This window comes from Labeo rohita, unplaced genomic scaffold, assembly GCF_022985175.1.
Source record: "Labeo rohita strain BAU-BD-2019 unplaced genomic scaffold, IGBB_LRoh.1.0 scaffold_298, whole genome shotgun sequence".
Classification (NCBI taxonomy): Eukaryota; Metazoa; Chordata; class Actinopteri; order Cypriniformes; family Cyprinidae; genus Labeo; species Labeo rohita.
The window spans coordinates 5,001-24,421 of NW_026129215.1; the positions used below are offsets into that span (position 1 = coordinate 5,001).

At 36.3% G+C, this 19,421-nt stretch overlaps 1 long non-coding RNA gene and 1 pseudogene across 2 annotated transcripts; both read left to right on the forward strand.

Moving 5' to 3' along the window:
• The first annotated feature begins 101 nt into the window (after window positions 1–101).
• Window positions 102–16,735, forward strand: LOC127160153 (uncharacterized; annotated as a pseudogene).
• Window positions 6,932–14,407, forward strand: LOC127160154 (uncharacterized). Of its 2 annotated transcripts, none has more exons than XR_007826658.1 (7): window positions 6,932–12,026; window positions 12,126–12,179; window positions 12,455–12,559; window positions 12,843–12,892; window positions 13,078–13,177; window positions 13,298–13,346; window positions 13,647–14,407. It is a non-coding gene; the product is annotated as an uncharacterized LOC127160154 (long non-coding RNA). The 2 variants fall into 2 exon arrangements; XR_007826657.1 differs by having other exon boundaries at window positions 6,932–12,015.
• Window positions 16,736–19,421: the final 2,686 nt, after the last annotated feature.

The following is a 19,421-nucleotide window of genomic DNA, read 5'->3' on the forward strand; positions in this document are numbered from 1 at the left end:
GTGTGTGTGTGTGTGTGTGTGTGTGTGTGTGTGTGTGTGTGTGTGTGTGTGAGCTGACGGGCTGCCAGGAGAAAGCAGAGGCGAGATAGTGAGGAATGGTGCAGAGTGGAGGGAGACACGGGAGTGTATTTTTAAACCTCCCCCCCTCTGTCGCTCTCCTCAGCGATGGCTCGTCGCTTGTCAATCGTCTGCGGTGGGCTCAGCCTTTTGCTTCACGCAGCAGGGCTGTGGTAAAGTTGGGCGGTGGCTCACTCCGGTCAAGCCAGACGCAGTTCAGAAAAACAAAGTAAAGCCAGCCGCGTTTGAAATTAGTGTGATGCCCTGTTACTATGACTACGGCAATTTCAGAATCATATTCGTCTTCCTGGAGAAAGGTTTAGGTCCAAATCAAGTCAAGAAATCAAGAAAATATTACTGGCTTAATAATCAAGTTATACGCTGGTCTCTTACTCTCTTATTTATGTCTGCCAAAAATGAATGTTTGAATTTATTACTACTGCAGTGTGTTTTTCAACCAGCTCCAGTTTCACTTTCCATTGGAGACACACAACGGCTTCGGGTTCACATCCGAACGGAAGGGGAACATCCTACAAGATGAAACTTCTATTTATTTCCCCCGCACTGTTCTGGTGTTTACTGGACTATGGTAAGACGTTTAGGCTTGTATCTCTCTATCATCATCATCATCATCATCATCATTATCATTTTAACAAACCTTCACAAATAGTGCTATCCTCTTTTCAAAATTGAATTGACCTCAGGGCTCGAATTGGGGGGGAGGGGGATGGGGGGGATTTGGGGGGTTATTAAGGAGCGGCATGCAAGCTCGAGCATCATTTTTCGCGCGAAATGTTATAAACTACAAACTTATGACGTGCTTAGAAAAGAAGACAGCATAGTAACGTATGACATGTCATTGATTAGAGTGTAAAAACATTCCTCTGATGTGCTGTACAATGTGTGACTGTGCTGAGGGGCGAAACTAGGGAGAGAGAGGGATGCGTCTCATTCAGAAACGACCACCCAGTTCTAATTCAAGCTAGCTGACATTATCATGCCAATGACTTTGCAAAAAAAAAAAAAAAGGTATTGTGTATTGAGAGTACTGAGAGTCCAAGAGCATGCATTGCATGAGGAAACCTCTTAGAATGCAGTTAATGCTTCTATAATTCGAATAATGAAAGAAAAAAAAAAAATCATGTGTGAGTTTTTATTGTTTATCTTAAACAAGAATCAGCACGTTTGTGTCATCGCAAATGCTAAATTTCAACAGTCAAGAAGTTACGCAAATAACTTACACAATATATATGCTGGTGGGTATGTTTTGATGCTGGGATGCTGGTTAGGTAGGTTTTGATGCTGGTTTAAGCTGGTCCTTATGGTTTATGCTAGTCCTTTGCTGGTTTATGCTGGTCCATTGCTGGCATCCCAGCATCAAAACCTACCTACCAGCATGCTGTTGTTTCAACGGGGTAGTCTTACAAATGAAATAATTCAAAGCCAGAGCAATGCAACACTGCCTTGTATCTTTTCTGAATTAATGTGCTTTTGAACGAAGCACTTATTCAGTAATCCATTCAATAAAACAGTTAATTTGCTTTGATTCCAACTGAATCAGTCATTTTGAACGAATCGTTTGATTGAAGGATTCAATGAATCATTTATTAAAACAGACAATTTCCGCCATCTACTGGCGGTTTTAATGTCATATTTATTTATTACAAGCCTTAAAGGGGTCATGGGATGCCCATTTTCCACAAGTTGATATGATTCTTTAGGGTCTTAATGAAAAGTCTCTAATATACTTTGATTAAAAATTCTCAATGGTTTTGTAAAAAAAACACCCTTTTTACCTTGCCAAAATCAGCTCTGCAAAAAATCATCTCATTCTAAGGGGTTGTTCCTTTAAATGCAAATGAGCTCTGCTCACCCCGCCCCTCTCTACTTTCTGTAGAAAAGACGGGTGTTGTTTACATTAGCCGCATTTAGCCGGGTTTAGACGCTAAACTTCCTAACCATCACGTTATAAGGAAAGGCAATCGCAAAGATTCATAAAAACCCTTATACTGACTTCTGCTGTAAGTGAAGCTGGATCACGAATGATTTGCGTGAACATAGACGGATATTTGTAAATCGGGAGGCGCATTCGCCCAGCTGGCATTCGACCGACCTTAAACGTTTAAATGTGGTTGAAATAATGTCAGTTTATGAAAAAACATTCATTCAACGTCAAAACAACGTTGAATACCAAATGGTTGAAATGGTGTTGTTAACTAACTATGGATTCAACATAGAAATATAAATAAAATTTGAGTTGTACGTCAAATCAACATTATTTTTACAACCATGACCAAAATCCAACGGTTATCCAACACTGACACCTGACGTTGATTCAACGCTGATTCCACGTTAAAATGCCAGCTGGGTCCCTTCACAAACAAACATAATCTACTGCATCTTCAGCGGCTCAGATGTCGGGAGTAAATGACAAACACTGTGTTCATTATTACATCCAGCAACACAACACCTCAATTGCTCAATCGGAGATATTCTTGTCTGACTTACATCCCTGCTCCGGCACTGAAACAAAGACAGAAAGACTGTGACAGCTGATCTGAGGTAAATCGCTCATGTCAATCAACTATTGTGGGAGCAGCATCTGTCGGTGTGACGCCACAACGACAGGCATCTGAGAATGGCTCGATTTGAAAAAGGGGATATTATTTTTACTGATTAATTAAAAACCACTGCATGGATTTTTATCATTATAGGGTAGATTTGTACATACACTGCCAACACACATTAATGTTCAAACAACATGAAAAAGTGAAGTTAGCATCCGATGACCCCTTTAAACAGCACAAAAGCACATTCAGCAAAATATTACTTATCATTATTGACAAAAAAAAAAAAAAATTGTCAATATCACACACCCTTTTCTTTGTGTATTGTTTGATTCTCATTGTACTATTTAATTCTATGTGCAGTCTGTGTTAAGGTTTTGTTGTTGTTGACCTTGTGCACTGTATGTCTGTGAGCCCTTCAACTGTCTTCAGTATGAAGCTCAAATTTGTACAGTCACTGCTGGAAATGGTTCAAATATGCAAATATAATTTAGATTATTATTATTATTATTATTATTAATAATAATAATAAATATAATTTAGTATTATTAATCCAGGGCATGTAAACTTTTGAACTGGTTCATTTGTGTATTATTGTAAGCAAAATGTTTCACATTTCAAATTGTGTCACCATTAATGCAGAGGAACAGAGCAGAATAAAATCTGCATTCATTTGGAAGAAATGGGCAATAAACATTGTGATTCATTTTTTCTTCAGGTGCATCTGGTGTTGATACAGATGAAGTGTCAGTGATGGAGGGAGATTCAGTCACTCTACACACTGGTGTTAAAATAAACCAACAAGACAGAATTAGGTGGTATTTCAATGACACTCGCATCGGTCAAATCACTAAAAATCTCAGCAAAATCTGTTCAGATGTTCAGAGTAATGAAGATACTGAGAGATTCAGAGACAGACTGAAGCTGGATCATCAGACTGGATCTCTGACCATCACAAACATCACAACCACAGACTCTGGCATTTATAAAGTACAGATGAGCAAAGGCATTAAGCAGTTCAACGTTACAGTCACTGGTGAGTATCATTTTAATCATTTTGTGCTTTTTCAGTTGCACATTTGAACAGAAAATGGATAAGCTTTCATACTATAGCCAAACTCAGATCAAATCTGTCATCTTCATATGTACATCAAAATGACAGTTGTCACATTGGTTTTTTGTCACCTTAGGAATTTTAAACTTTTTTTGAAGTTTTGTTTTAGAGAAAAAAAAAAAAAAAATCATATTAATCAGTTGTCCTGTGAACACTGCTGTTTCTTTTTGCTATTTTAGCTGCTGTTCCTTACAGACCCAACAGATGGCACCTTTATCAAATAAATCAATGTTTATCAGTCCATCTCCAGTAATATTGACTGTCTGGCTTTAGCTGTTCCAGAGTCAGATTTGTCTACAGCAGTAATAAGTGCTGGTGTTACTGGTGCTGCTGTTCTGCTGGTTGCAGCTGCTGGTGTGATGTGCTGTTGCTGCAGGAGATGTAAACAAAGCAAGTATTGCATACAGCTGATTTATCAAGCTGCAATATGTTTAAAAATATGTTAAAGTATGTATTTTTATTCTAATTGACCAAAGTAACATGTTGTTGTTATTGTTCAAACAGAAAACGGGAAACCCCCATTGATGTGGGTCAGGTGAAATATTATGTGAATACAATTTGTCTGTAAAAATCTATGAATTTACAACCGATTGACTTACATTTACATTTAATCATTTAGCAAATGCTTTTATTCAAATGTCGACTTATGACAATTATAGAGGCAATCAAAACCAATCAAAAAAAGCAATAATATGCATGTGCTATATGACATTTTTTCTTTGAGAACTGTTAATGTCTCAATATACTTTAAGCGAAATTGAAGAACTATGTGGTGTGATGACATTTTATAAAGTTGTTTTTTTTTTTTTGTTGTTGTTTTTTTTTTTTTTTTTTTTTTTGCTTGCTTTAAACTACCAATGTTCTGTTGCGATTACACAGCAGATGGGTAATCTTCTCCAGTTCATTTATTATGTTTGTGTTTTGAGATAAGAGTAAGTAAAAACATGAATAATCTGGAGAGCTGATTTATAGAAACAGAAGATGTTAATCTAAATGAAAGCAACACCAACACTGTTTTCGGTGTTTAAAAGTATAAAGCTGCTTCCTTTAAATCTGTATTGTATAAAGTGTTAAATGGTTATATAGAGTGCCAATTTGCTGCTCGTGCAAACATATCCACATCACTATGATAAGATGCTTTCTTAACTGCTGTTTTCTTAGCACTGTTATTTTTGTTGTTTGCTTATTTTGCTATTGAGAGGAAAGTTCACAGCACTTATTTACATTTTCATCTAAATGCAGCTCTCAATGGCATCGGGATGTCTGCAAACAGTTTATTGCTGGTCACATATTTCAAATCATTTCAACAATCATTTGTTTTACCATCTGTGAATCTGTTTTTTATTTATTTAGTTATTTATTTATTTTTTCCCAGGGGAAAGGTGGGGAAAAAATCAGTTTGGAGAACACTGGAAAAACATCAGATTCTCAGTCAGGGGAGTCAAAGGACAAATGAGGGACATCCACTACACTCAGATGTGTGTTGTGTGTTGGCATCAATCAATCAATCCATCAATTTATGTATTGTTTGTTTTGTAGTGTACTGTAATTTTATACTTATTTAATACTGTAAATGAGGTTATAGGGCTATTATTTAATATTTCCTTGTATTAGATCATAGTATTCAAGTATCTTCGCTTACATTAAAACCTATAGATTAAAGGGTGAGTCCACTTCCAGAATGAAAATTTCCTGATAAATTGGATTTTTCCAGGATTTTTCTCCATAAAGTTGAATTTATGGTGGCCAGCGGATTGAAGGTTAAAAGCACAGTTTCAATGAGGGCTCTACATGATCCCAGCTGGAATAATGGTATTCTTTAGCAAAATTATTTGTTTTTTTTTTTTTCTTACATTTTTTTTAATACATTTTAGTTAATATAATAAAATTACTTTTAGATTACATTTGACCCAACTGGTTTATTACTTTGATTTAAACAGGATAATTTTCTACCATAATGATGTAAAAATACAAAGAACAAGAATTAAATATTATGCTACATTAAGGTTTCCCAAACGGGGGTTCGTAAAGGAACTGCACAGGGTTTTTTTAATAAAAGCTAATAAGTAATTTAATCATATGAAATTTAAATTAAATTAAATAAATTAAAATAAAAAAAAAAAAATCAATTAATTAAATTAAATCATTTTAAAATAACAATTAAAATAGTTAATTTACTAAAAGGAAGAAATATTTTATGTTTACCTGCATACCAATACATATGACCATGTCAGAGAACCATGAACATACAAATGTTATACTTAATAATTAAAATATTTATTTTAAAATCTCAGAGTTATATGGATCATTGATTATAATTTCACTCTTTAACTTTAGTTAGTGTGTAATGTTGCTGTATGAGCATAAACAACATCTGCAAAGTTACAATGTTCAAAGTGAAAAATTAGGTAGGTTTCAAAAAGTTTCAGGTGCAAATAAGAAATAATAGAATTTTCATTTGCAGTGTTGAAACACTTCTTAAACCTGAAATGATTGTTGTAAATCCAATAATCAAATGTTGTGTTGCCACCTGACTCATGACTAGTTTATGTGTAAATGAAATGATTTTTAAAACTAGACTTTGTGTTGTGTATAAGCTGTGAAGACTATTTTAGACACTGAAGAGTGTAAAAAATGTAAAAGATAAAAAAGGAATTAGAGAAAATCAATACATGATGAATCATTTATTGCTTTTGTGTGAATAATATGTAATCATGTAATCAAACAAAAAAAGTAAATAGTCTGATTACGAGTATTTTAAAATGTAACTTAGTAACAGAGTGAGATATTTATGCTTGGTTATATTAAACTATTTGTATCGAAAATGTTATAAATCTGTAAAATATATAATCAGGATATTTTAAAACTATTTAAAAATGTTAGAAAAAATTCAGATAAGTTATTTAAATAATTTTGGTTAATCTGTGATCAATTAGTTTGGCACAATAAGGTGTGCAATCTATCAGTCAGGCCTTGTTGAACACTAGGGGGAGAACTCGCGGTGTTTCTCCAGTACACAAAGTTTGCCGTGGGGAACATCGTCGAGTGTAAATGCGCTGAATCTTCTCCCCTTTTTCGGGCATTCACTTTAATTCTTTGTTAGTATAGAATGTGTTGCTGGTAAATGATGTTTTAAGAGTGTGTAGATGTCATAGATTGTGTTCTGATTAACATGTTTAAAAGTGTACTGCAAAGTTGTAAAGCCGACAAGGTAATTAAAATGGTAGACCAATGTAATTAAGAAGGAAAAAATATTATATTTCCTTTTTGACAGACAAACAGAAACTTTCTGTCTGATATAAGTACTGTAGCTCTTCCTGATAAAGATGTAGTTTATATGGTTTTATAAACTGCTAGTATTAAAGGTACAATATGTACGTTTTCGCCGCTAGGGGGCGCATATTCAAAACAAACAAAGAACCAAAGGTGTAGTTTGATGAGGCCATGATAGAGTGTGGAATCATGGGAGTTGTTATCTACATCTAGATGGGTAGGGCTAAAAGTCATGAAAGCAAAATAAGGATGCAAGAGCGATCACTAATGAAGGACAAGTGTGATACATGGCTCGAAAGCAGTGGAGCTTTAATTATGCTACAGTCGATCACTTCCACTTTTTTTCAGTCATGCATACTGTATGTAGGAAAAGCAGCACTGTTTTATCATACCAGATACATTTCAGTGTGTTGAAAGTTCTCTAATAATGCTACTCTGTGTGTTCATCACCTGTCTAATAAAATTGCATAACATATTGAAGTGTCTTTGGTGTTTCCGTGTTTTCTAAAAAATAAAACCGGAAAATTGAGGCTGCATGATGTCATTGGCTGGTGATGCAATGACACAGCTTATTACACAGGTTAATATTGCTTATTTCTCTGGATTTAAACATTTGAAACATTTGGGATAATGACAAGTCAGCAAAATATATAACACTGTTTTAGCGGTTTTTGGATATTTTAATTAAAAAAAAATCTTCTGCTTTTAAAGAGAGACTGTTAGTATCAAGCAGACAGAAAAAGAACATTGCAGCAGCACTTACAGATTGCCTGAAATATATTTAAAGTATCAAATAATGGAAAGATAGCAGCATAATTTATGAAAAAGGACAGATAACCAGGCCCAGTAATCATATTAGATACAATCATATACATTTCTTCAAGTAACTTCAAGTTTTTTGTTTGTTTTTTTTTCAAGTAACTTTGTTTTCACAGCTCTCCTGTGACAGCTGAGAGAGATTGGGAGTAAGTGCATGGGAAGTACACACTGATGCTGGACAATAAACTATTTTGAAAGTAACTTTCCCAGTCTGTCTGAAAACCCAACCCCCCTCCTTTTGAAAAGCCCAGAATATTCTGATTGACCAACAAACCCAGTGCGCTGTGATTGGCCAGACAGTTCAAGCATGTTTTGGAAATATAATGTCCCTTACCACAATCCAAGCTTCAGCTTCCAGGACTTCTAAAGGCCCCAGTATACTCAAAACAAAATAATTGGTATACTGTAAGCGAACATCCCAACGTCGCCTATTCTGATTAAAGCAACGTTTAAATGAATATGTGCTGTTCACTTTCCTCTCATTAACAATATACATGCAACAAAAATGAAGAAAACTTCAAGGACAGACAAAATGAGCCCAGAGAAGAGTTCCGCGTGAAAGAAGGTGGAGCTTTAGCACACACCCCCTATGATGTAATCGTCACAAACTTTTAGCGGAACAAACTTTTCCAGAAAGTTTGCTTTGGCAAGTCGTTTCAAACTCCCAGAATGAACTTTGTTTTGGCCAGATTTTTTTTTTCAAAATTATATTGCATCAGTTCGTTCTGTGATTTTGTTTGAAGTATATTGGGGCCTTAAAGTAACTACAAACAGTTAATCCGTAAAATGCATTGTATGCAAGCTAACTTTTGGGTTGTACTGCAAACACATTACAAACTAAAGAAAAAGGAAAACAAGAAAAAGTCTCATGTGACCCCTTTAAACTATACTCGGCAGATTTGGTTTGATTAAAAAAGCTCTGCTACTGAGGTTCTTTTAAATAAGTATGCTGGTGCACACCAAACAAGTGTAACCCTTTTTCACCCTTTTAGAGGCCACAGCCTCTAGCATCAAAAGCTAGTGCTTGAGGCCAGTGATGTTTTACTTGTGCAGCTCTTTACTAGCTGGCCTTTGTTACACCAGCCAACCTCAGCCAGAATTCCAGAGGGTCTCTGTCTGCTTCAAAATTAACTCTGGTATAGTTCGACAGAAATATGAATGCAGCATGGACAAAAGACGTCAAAGCAAACTAAAAACAGGATGTGATGTCACAAGATCTGGTCAAGCATGCATTGTTTTTCTCATTGTGTTGCTAATTGCAGTTTGGTACAGTCATGAGAACCACATCTTCTGCATTTAAACTGCATTTTGGAAGTTCAAACTCGCAGGCACCATATATAAGTCCACTATATGGAGAAATGTTCCTGAAATGTTTTCCTCAAAAAACATAATTTCTTTACGAATGAAGAAAGAAAGACCTGCATATCTTAGATAATAATGGGGTGTGTAAATTAGTGAGTCATGGGTGTGGAAAACTGGATGGCAGTACGCTGAAAGAAAGGGATTGGGTCAGATATAATTCTTTGACCACTTCATATGTTTTGCACATTTGTTGAAAAAAAGAAACAGCTGCTTCTATTATGCCATTTTAAAGGTTGCTAATATTGTTTTATGAGTCTCCCTAAAACAGGTTTACATGTATGCAACGTCAAAAAACACTTTAGTTTTCTCCAAAAATAGATTTATTTTACCTGATTTCTAACTGATTCGTAAATGACTTGTGCGAATTAGTTTGAAGAATCAGTCTCTCTAAACCCCTCCTTTCTTCGAGCCCTCACTGCTCTGATTGGTCAGATGGCGCAGTCCTTTATGATTGGTTTACCATGTACAGCACGTGTCGGAGAACGAAACGCCCATTGCCATAACTGAATGACAGCCCTGGAGACTTGTCAATACATAGTAAAGTTGGCATCAATTTTACCTTACCAATTCAAACCAGAGTCTGATGATGAAACGGTTGAAGTGGCTGATCAACAGTTCAGCAAGGACTACCATGGAAAGTGCTCGCAATTTGCTTATATAAGCGAACCGGGCAAACCTCTATGTTGTAAACTTCAACATTGTATGATGCATTAAGCGGCTTTCACAGAACGCAGAAAGCACTTTGCTGGCCGCTGGGTTCAGTGCAGCCCTTCAGAGCGCTACGGCAAAAGTTCAACTAATTTGAACTTTGAGCATGGTGTTCGTGGGTTGTGCACCAGTGGTGTGCTCCGCTGCATGTGTGCTTTGGTTGACGCAGAAACAAGCCATCCTCGCATTTCTGCATTCCGTGTGAAAGCCGCTTCGTGTGCCATCCTTTATCATTACTTCAACTAATAAGAAAGACTGCATCAATCACATTTTTTTAGACTACAGTGGGTCCACAGCTTAACAACAGAACTACAGAACTGTTTGTGCAGGCATGTGCAGGGTTGTTACACAGCATAACATACGCAACTACATATTTTGAATGATTGCTAGAAAATACAATATTTGTAGACTCATTTTTTGGAAGTGAATATAAAACAAATTTACTCACAGCACAGGATACAGCATCTTCTCGACATAAACCACATGAAAATTTTACTCTGTGGACAGGCATATTAGTTGTGACGTAGAACGTGGGCAGGCATTATGCAAATGTGTTACTTTGTAACCTATAGCTGTAACAGAATAAGATTAGAATTCCTGATGACTCATTCAGGCGATTGTGACTTTTTTTTTTTTTTTTTTGATAGACAATAACTTCATTTTGCAAGTTCACACTTGCATATAATAAACTGAGTAAAGGTTATGCGTATTTGCTATTTAATAACACGCCTATGTTTTATGTAAGTTTCTTGTTGTACGGATAAGCAATTGACCGAATTGCGCTAGTGAAATTGAAAGTAAAAGGAAAATGTGCACGGGCATTTATAAGCTATTTAAACAGCTATATATACAGTATATATATATATATATATATATATATATATATATATCTGTATATTTATTCCTTACAATTTATTATATAGGTCTTTATGCATGTACTATGTGCTCATATTTATTGACAATTGTCTTTATGATTGTTACAACTAATGCTGTATGACATGAAATATCCTGAGTGGACGGTATGGTGTTGCGTGGTCCAGGGTTACTATGGTAACGGAAAGCCGCAAGGAAGAGACTGTCATTACTAGAGCGGCTCAGCTTTGAAAAACAACGCAACTTTGACCATCTCATTATTTCTGTCACATAGGTGGGTAAATTCTGTCAAAAAGTTCATACATTGTCAAGAGAATATGTTACTAAAGTGTTTCTAGCAGTTACCTGAGTTAAAGTGCGGTTTAAGAGTTAATTAATAGCGGAGATTGTATACGCTCATCATAACGGCCATTAACGGTCCGGGTGTGTTATATATTAATTTTAAGGTAACAAAAATGCTTCAGCACGCTGAAATCCCATACTACTGTTACGTTTTTTTGTATTAAAGTTTACAAAAGGGATATTACTAATTATTTCGTTTTGTATGAATACAGTATTGGTTACAAATATTTGTAAAACTCATCAAATGTAGTTGTTTATTTTTGTATTACGGAGAGCTAGCTCAGTTCAAACGAATTATACTTCGATTAATACATTTAATGTTTATATGGACGTTTGGTCAAATGCTTAATTTATATGAAGCTTACAGAAACAGTCTAATGGTTATATCAGTTTATGTGGAATAAGTATTAATTAGATTCCACTAATATGTTTTATGGATGTACTGAATAAAAAGTGAAAGCATAAAGAAAGAGCCAAGACAAGGGTTTGGTTATGCAGAAAACACTGTTTATTGATTTTGCTGAATCAAGACTTCAAGAATCATTATTGCTGTATGGGGATATTAGTGAAGTTACAAGACATTGTGGTTAAATGATTGTAATAAAGTCATTACTAGACCGGCTCAGCTTCGAAAAACAACACAACTTTGACCGTCTCATTATTTCTGTCACATAGATTTCACTGCAGTACTGCCCACTGGACAGTGGGCGTGCTACAGATTTTTGGGGGCTCGTCCGGGATCTAGCGCCATGGTACGCAGATCCGATACAACTGAACCACAGAACGGCCGAGTGACGGGTTATCAGTGTGAGGACCACGGAAGGGCAGCTCAGCAGCGACAGGAGAACCAAGGCACGGCAGTGAAGGAGTTTCCTGGCTGAGGAGAAGCGGTGCAGCGTGGTGCGAGCCAAGTGTGACCTCCTCGAGTTATCTTTATCACTCTAATGGACAAATGCACACGACATGTCAAAATGACCGTTGTGTTTCTTTCGTTTTCTTTTTAATGACAGAACGTGATTGCCGCTGTACTGTGAATCTCAAGCATACCTGCATTCTTATCATGGGTTTGTATTCTGTTTTATTAACAGTTTTATTTAACATTAGTGTTAAGTATCAGAAAGAAAATAGTTATTGAGTCATTTATTCTGTTGACTTTCACAACAATGTGAAGTTCTTTGCTGTCTGATGCGTCGGAAGCCATGTCACAGACAACGTGCTAACGTTACCAAAATGATTGGATTGATTACTTTTGCATGTTATTACCCTGGTGTGCATAAGGTATGTTCAAACTGCTTGTCATTATGTATATGGTCATTTTGTAATGTGTTTTGTGTTTAAGGTGATGGGCAGTTCAAGATTGCTGTCGTTCAAGAAGTTAATGACCACTGTTGCTGTTGCGAGCTACAAATACCCAGGCGGCACTTACATTGGAATTCATACAGAAGTAAGCAACACGTATGTTATGAAATGTGTATTTGTTTATTTAATTGAGAGTAATAAAGTATATTTTAAGACACCGATGATCTGACAAGCTCGTATGACAGATGTAAATGGAGACTATTGGAAATGTAAGTTAAACAATGTGTAAACAGTTGGAAAGTATTATGGATTGCAGTTGATTTAATGAACTTAAAATACTGTATGATTGATTTTCCATCTTCAACCTGCATATTACTCTGTAGTTCAATTTCATTCATTTCATTTTTATCATTGTCCATTTCTTTTAGAGTTTTCTTGTGAAGAAATCCTAAATGAGGGTTGAGATGAAGGCAACCAGGTGGGATTGTATTCTGCTTTATTTAACATTAGTGTTCAATATTGAAAAGAAATTAAGTCTTTGAGTCATTTATTCTGTTGACTTTTACAACAATGTGAAGTTGTTTGCTGAACACGCCTTTAAATGTGTTCAAAGATGCTTGTCATTATGTATATGGTCATTTTGTAATGTCTTTTTTGTTTAAGGTGATGGGCAGTTCAAGATTGCTGTCGTTCGAGAACGGTTGCGGTTGTGAGCTACAAAATACCCAGAGGAGGCGGCACTTACTCTGGAGTTCATACAGAAGTAAGCAACACGTATGTTATAAAAAGTGTATATTATGTTTTATAGGACATAGTAGTATATTTTAGAAATATATTTTAGGACATAGTTCATTTCATTTTTATCATTGTCCATTTCTTTTAGAGTTTCCTGTGAAGAAATCCTAAATGAGGGTTGAGATGAAGGCAACCAGGTGGGTTTGTATTCTGTTTTATTTAACATTAGTGTTCAATATTGAAAAGAAATTTATTTAGTTAAATATAATGAAGTATATTTTAGGACATAGTTGATTTGACAAGCTCATATGACCGATGCAAATGGACACTATTGGAAATGTAAGTTAAGAAATGTGTAAACAATTGGAAAGTATTATGGATTGCAGTTGATTTAATGAACTTAAAATACTGTATGACTACTTTTCCACTCCAACCTGCGTATTACTCTGTAGTTCAGTTTAATTCATTTAATTTTTTGTCATATGCATTTCTTTTAGAATTTTCCTGTGAAGAAATCCTGAACGTGGTTTGAGATGAAGGCAACCAAGTGGCTATGCATTCCTCCAAGACTCTTGCATGAATAATTTCGAAAATCCATATGAGTTTTTAAATTGAAAAAAATGGCACTTGCATTAAACATGCAGTTAAATGGGAAATAATACATCCCCTATAATGAATTGCATCACTTCAATGATATTTCTGTTACAGTGAACTTCAAAATTCTGTTGTCAAGCCACTGGAGTCACATACTTTATACTTTTCTGGACTTTGAAAATGGTAGTTGCATAGACAATCAACAGAGGGACAAAAAAGTACCCAGATTTAACTAAAAATAATTTTAATTTGTGTTCTAAAAATGAATGAAAGTCTTATGGGTTTGGAATGGTATGAGGCTGAGTAATTGACTGAATTAACATGTTTGTGTGAACTATAACTCTAAACAATATTGTTTTCTCTTATAAGAAAAAAAAAAGTTTTGAATCTTGACTGTTTTACAGTTTGAAGTTTAAATTTTGTGACCACTTTTTAGTACAACACCTGTATTGTACGGATGCTCATGTTTTCTTTTTGTTTTCTTTTTGACAGAAAATTCTGTCTGTTACTGTTTAAAGCTAAACTGTCTTTTACAATACAGGCATTTTGCCTGAGTTGACACATTGTTAAATGAATTGAGTATTTGATGTTGTTTAGTCCTAACCCACTTAAGGCAAACAAAAGCCATTGAATGCACTTTTAAGAATGTTTAAATGAAGTAAAAATAAACCATGTTCAATTTGTATATTGTGCTGGATTTATTTGCTTTATATATATATATATATATATATATATATATATATATATATATATATATATATATATATATATATATATATATATATAAATACACCATTAAAACAGAAAAAGTCCTGTTTTTTACCGGTGGCAGACTGTAAGTTAACAGACTGTAAATTTACGGTACAAAGTCCAGGTAATGAGCTGCCAGTACTTTTGCCGTTTTTTTTACGGATTTTTTTTTTTTTTACAGTGTAGTATATTCTTATCCCTCTCCTCCATAAGTGATTTATAATCATTTGTTCATTGCTTTTTCAGGCAATGATGGTAATGATGATAAAAATGAAGTATCAGTGATGGAGGGAGATTCAGTCACTCTACACACTAATGTTCAAACAAACCAACAAGACAGAATGACATGGTATTTTAATGACATCCGCATCGCTCAAATCCATGGAAATCAGAATAAGATCTGTACAGATGAACAGTGCAAAGAGACATTTAGAGACAGATTGAAGCTGAACAATCAAACAGGTGATCTCACCATCACAAACATCAGAACAACAGATGCTGGGGTTTTCCAACTTCACACAATCAGCAAAAGAATCATTCAAAAGATCTTTAATGTTACTGTTCTTAGTGAGTCACATAACATTTCAATGCATGTTAAATATGCCTATAAATCAAATTTTCCTCTTTATATATATATATTATTTCCCCAACTGCTTTTTCCACATCTGTTTTTGGACTATACTTGTTTAGTTTCCAAAATAAATAAATAAATAAATAAAATAAAAAAAAAAACATTCCTGAAATAAGCTGTTGGTGTTTGTTTCAGCTGTGTCAGGTGCAGAAATGGATAAAACAAATACCAAGTCAGCGATGGAGGGAGAATCTGTCACTTTAGATCCTGGTCTAGTAAAAAATCCAAATGATTCGATGACATGGTTTTTTAATGACAATCTCATTGCTGAAACCGCTGGAGATCAGAGTAAGCTCTGTACAGAGGAACAATGTAAATAGAGATTTAGAAACAGACTAAAGATGCATCAGCAGACTGGATCTCTGACCATCACAAACATCAGCACCACAGACACTGGAGTTTATAAACCACAGAACAACAGCCACATACATCCTCACCACAGCATCATCAGCATCAAGAGATTCAGCATTACTGTCACGGGTGAGTATAATTAAGCCAGTCAATACATTTTCCTTTGCGATTTGAATTATGTATTATGTTAGACTTAGCAACAGAGGCTGGGGCAGTTGATAGCAGACTAATGCGGTTAATAATCAGGTTTAGAGAGAGTGAAATTAAGCATATGTAAATCACCAGAGTCTGTGCGTCTCTAATCTGGTCCAACAACCCACCATTATTTCATAGCTAGTGAGAAGTTGAACCTCTTTTGACTTAAAAGCTACATTTTCAAAAATCTGTCATTCGCGAGAGGCTGCAAATGACAAAAGGCATGAGAGTCACGGTTTAAGACACCCGTCAAGTGCAATTACATGCAAACAATGGAAAAGTAGTGCGATGGAATGAAAAGTCTTGTTCTGAGTCAAATGATCTTTATACCGTTTGTTTGCATGTTATATTATGAATCCAGACATATTTCTATACCTAAAAACTATATGATCTGTAAAACAAAAACACTTTTTTTGTTTGATTTTGTTGTTTCTTGTTTCACTTTCTTGTTTTATTTTTTAATGGCATATGTTCATTTCTTCTTCAGGTTTGTCTGGTGTTGAAACAGATGGAGTGTCAGTGTCAGTGATGGAGGGAGATTCAGTGACTCTACACAACAATGTTAAAACAAACCAAGACAGAATCAGTATTTTAATGACATTCACATTGCACAAATCACTAGAGATCAGAGTAAGATCTGTACAGATGAACACTGTGATCAGAGATTCAGAGACAGACTGAAGCTGGACTATCAGACTGGATCTCTGACCATCATGAACGTCAGAACCACAGATACTGGAGATTATAAACTACAGATCATCAGGAAAAAAATCATCCAAAAGATTTTCAATTTTTCTGTTGGTGGTGAGTCATTTAACATTTTGTCACTTTTGATTTGAAAGTAGAATTTGAAGTTCAGAATAAGAAGTGGACAAATATTGCTTTTCAGACTGAGAAGCGCATACAGTTCTCTATGATACTTCTTTAACCAATAGAGCTACAGTCAGCTGTTGGTTTGTGTTTCAGGTGTTCCTGCTGATGAGCGAGATGAAGTGAAGGAAATGTCAGTGAAGGAGGGGGATCCTGTTACTTTGAATCCTGGTAAAAAAAAAAAAAAAAAACAAATGATACAATGAGATGGTATTTTAAAGACATTCTCATCGCTGAAATCAGAATGAGATCTGTACAGATGATCAGTGTGATGAGAGATTTAGAGACAGACTAGAGCTGGATCAACAAACTGGATCTCTGACAATCACAAACACCACAAACAAACACCACAAACAAACACCACAACCTTTTTCCGGTTCCGGGACGAGAACGCTGTGCGCGTCTGTGCTGCCGCTTCGTACCTGGACTGTTTGTATGTTTCTGCTGCATGTCCCTTCGCCATTCAGTTTGGCTGTCTGGATTATTCCATTTTTCACCGCTGTTGTTTGAATTAAACCGGACTGTCATTATCAATTTTTTTGCTGTCTGTGAGTCTGTGAAGTTTGTGAGTTTGCCGCCGGGCCGCTGCGAGCCCTCTGCCTTGTTGGCGTCTCCACCACGTTCGGCTCTTCTGATGGGTGAGTCACCGCTCTCTCGGTCGGTGGCGCTGTTCGTTTACTGCTTGCTATTTGGGGTGCTGTCTCCCATCTAGTCTGCTGTTTTTTGGTGAAGTGGCGTTTCAGGGTCTGGCTAGCGTAGTCTTCGCCTGTGTCTGGCTCTCACTTGCTCTAAAATGCCTCGGGCAAAAGTTTTTCTTTTTTTCTTTCTTCTTTTTTCTTCTCTTTTCTGCCTCATTTTTCACCTCACTTCCGTAATGGATATTGGATATTTACCATCGCAGTTAAGGGCCTTGAACTGCCACCCGCGTCTTGACTCTATGACGTATGAACACTGCCGGAGTCTAGGGATTCTCCGGCGCCCACGGTATTTACACCGCTCACGGCGTGTGTTCAAGAGTACCTTTTTCTCCAAGCCCGAAGCCCTTTCGTGCATCTGGACTAACCATAGATCGTCCACGTCCAAACAACTGCCTGCTGACCATACTATTCATCATCGCTCTCTAATTTATCTCACTGGTAACCAGCATCGCACCGCTAATCTTTATTCTGTACATCGTCATTTTGCACTTCTGAACTGTCGGTCAATATCGGACAAAGCCCCTTATTTCAATGAAATTATCACTGACAAAAAGCTTGACATTTTTCTTCTCACTGAAACCTGGCAAGCTCCGGCTGATTTTCTCCAGTTAAATCTTCTTGCACCTGATGGATATAAGTATCTCGCTCGACCTCGACTGCGTGGCAAAGGGGGTGGTCTTGCCGTCATTTATCGGGACAGTCTTCGACTGAAACAACTTGATTTTCACAACACCAATTCGTTTGAATATATGGTATTGAAAGCTGACTGTCTCACAATTATCTTGCTCTACCGTCCTCCTAAAGCCCTCTCCAGCTTTTTTTCTGAACTCAGTGAACTGTTAACCCTTGCCTGCTCATTGTCATTCCCTATTCTCCTGCTTGGTGACTTCAATATTCATGTTGATATAGTTTGCTCCAACACTACTCAGTTACTGTCTGTTTTTGAATGTTTTGATTTGACACAGCATGTTTGCGTTCCTACCCATATTCGTGGTCATACCCTTGATCTAATATGTACATCTTGGGGGGTTATTACTTCCATTTCTGCTTCTGAGACCGGTATTTCTGACCATAAACTTCTTGACTTTAGTCTCAATCTTCCTATGCATTCTAAATGCCTTAAGACTGTTATTTCATACCGCAATCTGAAAGCTATTGATACTGTATCATTTTGTACTTCCATTGTCTCTTCGAACCTCTCTGATGTCATTGATATTTCTTCTCCGTCTGTGATACTTTCTAATTACCACTCTATAATTTCTGAAATCCTACAGCAGCATGCTCCTATTAAGACCAGAAATGTCCCCGCTACTCACTCTTCTCCTTGGTATACCCCTGAGCTCCGTATTCTTAAGGCTACTGGTAGACGGCTTGAACGTCTTTACAGGAGAACCGGTCTTACTGTTCATTATTTGGCTTTTCTTGATCATCTCAAGTCTTATAAATCCGCTCTCACTTCAGCTCGCTCTAACTTTGTCTCTGCCACAATTAATAAATCAAGCAATAGGCCAAAAACGTTATTTAATACAATAAATAAACTTAATAGCCCCCCACCTCAGGATGCCCTAGCCTCAACTGACTTTTGCTGCTCCTTTTTGGATTATTTGCTCGAAAAGACTAATGCTGTCCACCAATGTTTCTCTACTGATACAGAGCTCAGCCATCCATCAAATCTTTCCAGTCAGTCTTTGTCTTGTTTTTCCCTGATGACCCCAGAATCTGTCTCTAAGTTAATCTTGAAATCCAACTCTTCATCGTGTCACCTTGATCCTGCTCCTACTCCTCTCCTGAAACTTTGTCACTCTGCCATCTCTGCACCTATCTCTCATTTCATCAATGCATCTCTTACCTCCGCTTCACTTCCTCTGCCACTAAAAACTGCTGCAGTTAAACCAGTTCTCAAGAAACCCAACCTCGACCCCTCAGTTCTGTCTAATTATCGTCCCATTTCTAATTTACCTTTCATATCTAAATTACTGGAAAGTACTGTTGCTGCCCAACTCCAGTCTTTTCTAGTTGATAATAATCTCTTTGACCCTTTTCAATCTGGTTTTCGCCCCCTCTATAGTACTGAAACTGCACTTGTAAAGGTAGTGAATGATCTACTGCTTTCTAGTGATTCTGGCTCCTTGTCTATATTACTGCTACTTGATCTCAGCTCTGCCTTCGACACTGTCTCCCAT